Below are 5,294 nucleotides of genomic sequence, written 5' to 3'. Positions count from 1 at the left end.
TTCAGTCTTCATTTTTATTTCTGAAACCACTCATACCAATTCATTTTAGCATACTTCGCCCACATTCTACGACGCGAGCGAGATGGCCTAACCGCGAGAAACTTACCATAGTTCAAAGTTATATTTTGAGGTAAAGTTGTCGTCGCCGTTGCTGTCGTACGGCAACCGGAGGTGAGCCTTCCCAATGCCAGGACAATGGTGTCTCCCAGAGTTTTAATAATATTTAATCGTCTCTAGTGAAGACAAGTTAAAAGGGAAAACAGCTCACTTTTCGTAAATTGCGAGCTCTCTCTGCCATATCTTTTTCACATGTTCACTCCAAGAAGTTTAGAAGGACAATTTTCTGCTAAACCCTCAAGTTGTGCAGATAAGAATTGCATACGCACTACATTGAAAAATCTTGAAACACATTCAACAAATTTTCCAAAATATGTCATTAAAAGAATTGAAAGAACTCAGAGAAAAGCTATTCATAATCATCCAGGTTTAATGAAGGTTCAAAATTGTGCACCATCATCTTGACTCTCTCTTTGTTCTTTCCAATCCGCTGCACAGTGTCTTCAATTAACGAGAGCCTCTCCTTTTCTTCGGTGTATCTGATTTCCAGTTCCTGGCATCGGTTCTGGCAATCTTCTTCCTTCACCTTGATAGCATCAAGCTGACTTTGTAGACGGTTGATCTTCTCTTTCAATTCTCCTTTATCCATTTCCAGTTTCTTGATCAATTTCTTCTCGTCCAGAAGTAGTTCCGTCAACCCTTCCATATTGCTGAGAATACTCTCAGCCTCATCTAAAAAAAATAAGCAAGGACATTGCTAATTTAACTTACGGGATTTTTACGTGGGCAGAAAATTGTAAACAAACATTTTCCAGGGGAACCCAACGTCAATTTTCGGAAAATATCTGTTCGGAAGACGATTTGAGATCTAGAATTTTCGGAACATTTGAACATTTGTTCTAAAATTTCTTGCTTGCCTGCCTCTCCTAGGATTTTCGAACATCCGAAAAAATGGTATAATTACCCACTTTCAACGGATTTTCACCCTAAATAGGTCACCTAGAATTTTCGGGAGCCTTTTGTCTGGCTGAAATTTTCGAAAAGGTAAGCTTTGATCCCTATAGTTTTCGGATCACTAGATTTTCAGCTAGGAAATCCGAACACAAAAAAAAATTAGGGGATAAAAATATGCCTATATCTACCGTTTAAATACCTAAATACGTTTAACAATGCTATGTTTAAGTGGTTTTGAACTATATTCTCTTTGGGTGCCCCTGATTTTCCCTAAAAAAATCAAATGGATGAGTACACTCATCCAGGAGATCTCCTGTTACCACTTCCATCAGGAGCTCATTAAGCAGAGTCTCTATCTCCCATTCTTGGCATAGGAATCAACCCTTTTTCGAGTAGATTTATTTATAGAACGCCTCAGGACTCAGGAATTAGTGGAGACAGAGATTCCCCTTCATTGGCTCATGCTTCCATATAATTAAGAATACTCTCCACCTTGTCCGAAATTAAATTGTCTAACTTCACCCTGATCATAGTTACAGCTAGAAGCTTTCAATATCTCCACATACAATGAGTGGTTGACTTTATTTTTACTTTTGATGTAGTTATTATCATCCTATTAATCAGAAATAACTCTTTTGAAATTGAAAAGGGAGGGAAGGGGGGAGGGGAGGGGATCGGAGGGGAGGGGAGGGGGGAGGGGGTAGGATTAGGGTTAGGAGGGGGAGACATGTCCCTCCAACCAAGACAATGGTGTGTCCTTGGGACTTAGGGTATCAAATTGATTGTTAACAAATACATTATTGCTACTTTTACAGGGAACTAAAATAAAGGATTAAATAATAGAACCAATTAAATGAAAAATTAAAATGCTACACCAGTTTATTGGAGGGTATGTACATGTACGTCCTGTTAAGGTAGCAAGAGAGGAAGCAGCACTCTCCTCAGCAGCAAGGAGGTCACCATGGCAACCGAGCCACAGTCCACCTCCCAAGACCCTGTCAACACATCACTGAGAAAAACCAGTGTGTGAAATTTATCCTTACCCCAAAATATAGCAGGGAAGGAGGGAAAAGACGCAAGTACACTCAACTGATTAAGGACGGTGTCTACTAATTCAAAGGTATTTTTGCGCGGTTTACGGAATATGCGGGAAAAGCAGATCTGGACAAGTGTTATTGAAATCCAAAAAGAAAATTGGGGGTAACCATGCATTTTTGGAAGATAATTAATCAACAATATTTGTAAAAAGCCTTGAAATACAAAGCAATGTATGGCGATCTTTTCCAAATTGAAGTTTAGTTATCACTGGAAAATGCATAGTTATCCCCAATTTTCTTTGTGGATACCAAGAGCACTTGCTAAGTTCTGCTTTCTTCGCATATATAGTTTTGAACAGCGAAAAAATATCCCTGTATTAATAAGCATCAGCCCATAGGAGGTCTGAATATATCGAGATGTGCAGAACTTATGCGCAATAACAATAACAATAGTAATTAATAGTCCTCAATTTTAGCACATGGCTTTTGCCCCTGCAAACCTCCTTGGAGTCCCCCCAAATATCCCATCCAGGCAAAACCAATGCATTGTCTTAGTTTTAACTTTGCCTAAACTATAATATATTTGTACAGCTGCAACTAACAAACAAATCTCCTATAAGCTGCAGAGCACCTACAGGTGTAACACCCATCATCATGCCTTGATTTTGAATTCGAAAGAAAAAAAAAAAAAAGCAAATTAGGATGCTTCCTACTGCAGATTCCAAGTTTCCAATTGAACTGAACGTACCATTTAAAGCATTACATCTCAGAACTAACGACTGATATTCATCCACATGCTGCCTCGTTTGTTCTTCCATCTTTTGTAGTCTTTCTTGTTCCTTTGATCTTTAAAATCTTTGATAATTCCTTGGATTACGGTATTGACTGCTGCTGACCTCACTACTGTATGACATGTTGGGCATTTTTTAAAATCACCTATGCAAGTCTTGTAATATGTGTGTCCACAGGGTATAGCAGCTATTGGCGTGTGTTTGGGCCCTGTCATATGTTTTTCACAAAGGGTGACTGGCAATACTGATTCACCGTCGTCACTAACATTCCGCTGACCTGGTTTATGACCAATAGAGGGTTGTAATGTCACCTTGAGCCTCTCCGTAGCAGTGTCTGGTAGTGCATTCAGCATATCAGAAGATAACTCAGGAGTCTTCAATTTCGAACTATCATTAGGAAGCATTATGTTATTTCCAGTATTACATGTATCTGCAGGGTCATTCAAGGGAGAATCGGCTCATCAGTTTCACTATGCCTAATATCATCACCAAAGTGATAACCGTCATGATTATCATCATCATGGATACTTACATTTGATCTCACTGATGTCATTGATGAAGGCCTTAATTTATTATGAAGTGTTTGTTTACTTGATGAAAGAAGCTTTTTTGTGTCACTTGCAGAGCTTGGATTTTCATAATTCGATGGCACACACTCCTGGTTAGTTTTCACTTGATTATCAATACCTGCTTTCATCCGAGAGGAGCTAGGATTCCTTTTATGTGGTGAGTCGATGGCAGAAGGTGGTCTTTTAACTAGCGGGTTATCAGACTTTGATATCTCTCTGTGGTTCAGGATACAACGGTTTTCTCCTGGGATTGCTATGAGGATTTCTGTTTGCAGCGTTTTCCGAAGAACAACCAGACATTGCTGAACGCGTTTGAAACTTCGGTACATCAGGAAGAGTAGGGTTATCTTTGTTCATAGATTTATTTTTTTTTTGTAGCAGTCTTCGATGCTTCTCGCTCCTTCAACACGACCGTTGTTGACTTGTGACCGGGCAGTCAACAACGGTCGTGTTGCCAGCGCGCGGTCAAATTCAAATGGACCAATCAGAGTTGAGGGTGAAACCATCTTGCGAGTTTCCGTAGTTGACTGCCCGGTCACAAGCCTCTGAGGAAAGCCGAAGAGGTGAATTTTAAGGCAAAGTTTTCGTTCGTCACGAGTCTTTCGGCCGCCGAAACACACGTATTTGGAGTGAAATCTATTGGGCTTTATGAAACTGTTGTTTTTATTGCGATTCGGGACTTTTCCTGTTGAGGAGAAAACGATTTGTGGAATGAGGTCTAGCCGGCGATGGATGGAGTTACCTGTCTTCCTATTATTTCAGTAACGGCCTTCTGGATCACTTCACTAAACGGCGTCAGAATGGCTCAAAACTCGGCAAAAGAGACAAGTTGGTCACACATTTGAGGTAGGAAAACTTTATTTCAAATAAGATAGTTATTTATACAATTTTTTTACGATCGGTGATTTTCCCATACAATTCTCTATATACACAAACTGTCGCATACACCACGTAGTTTCAGCTTGGGGAGCCTGTGCTTCATCCACTGGCTTTGTTTTTCACGAAGTACCTTAACTTTTAAAGCTGTTTCTTCTTTATTTTCGCCTGTTCTGCTAAGTGACTTTGTCTTAAGTTTCTTCACTTGTAACGCCATATTATCTTTATCTCTTATTGTGAAGTCACCAATAATTCCGCCATCGTGTTTCCAAGGGTAAATTGAGAGGTTACCAAGTACAATTAGAAAGCCAAAAATTCTGGGGAGGAGTAACTAGTTCAGAGACAAAAACGTATAACGTCTTTAATAATACACAAAAATGGGCAAAAAACTGGGTTTTATCAAGCCATTTAGACAGGAGAAGTAAGTTAGTTCTTTATTAAAAAGTATTTCTTAAAAGCACTCTTATATCTCATTTGGAATATTGTTCTGTCACCACCCCCTCCTCAGGGTCATGAACACGTCCTAATTTGCATAGTTACCTCGAATATCCTTTTCACTCTACTTGCAGTGGTAGCAAAATAATTATTTTAGGGGCAGACCCGTCTTAGGGGAGGAAAAGATCTTTGATTGTCGATTCAGGTGACATCTTAAAAATTTAAGTCTATTTGTCGATTTGAACGACGTTAGGATGTCTATGTCTGCAGTTTTTGTTCTGGATATCAAAGGAAAGGTAAGCTTACTTCTACGATCGACCTTGTATCCATACATGTACCAGATGTACTGAAGTTGAGCTTTTCCAATCGAAACTTTCCCATCAATAAAAGTAATTCACTCTGGTATTCTACAAGGTAACTTAAACTAAACCTTCGCTATGTTTTAAAGTCAGATACTTTGTGTTTTGTGGTATCAATTCTAGGTGATTATTTCCCGGAATTACCGAGGAGATATCCAAATGTCTCTGATCGAGAAGTTCATGCCCTTGGTATTGGAGAAGGAGGAAGAGGGAACA

General features: G+C 39.3%; 1 pseudogene; it reads right to left on the bottom strand.

Moving 5' to 3' along the window:
- Window positions 1-362: 362 nt before the first annotated feature.
- LOC137973510 (uncharacterized) lies at window positions 363-4,501 on the bottom strand (annotated as a pseudogene).
- Window positions 4,502-5,294: the final 793 nt, after the last annotated feature.

Source organism: Montipora foliosa, chromosome 10 (assembly GCF_036669935.1).
Source record: "Montipora foliosa isolate CH-2021 chromosome 10, ASM3666993v2, whole genome shotgun sequence".
In the NCBI taxonomy this organism is placed as follows: domain Eukaryota; kingdom Metazoa; phylum Cnidaria; class Anthozoa; order Scleractinia; family Acroporidae; genus Montipora; species Montipora foliosa.
The sequence above is the reverse complement of the archived record's forward strand: the minus strand, read 5'-3'. Positions and strand labels throughout refer to the sequence as shown.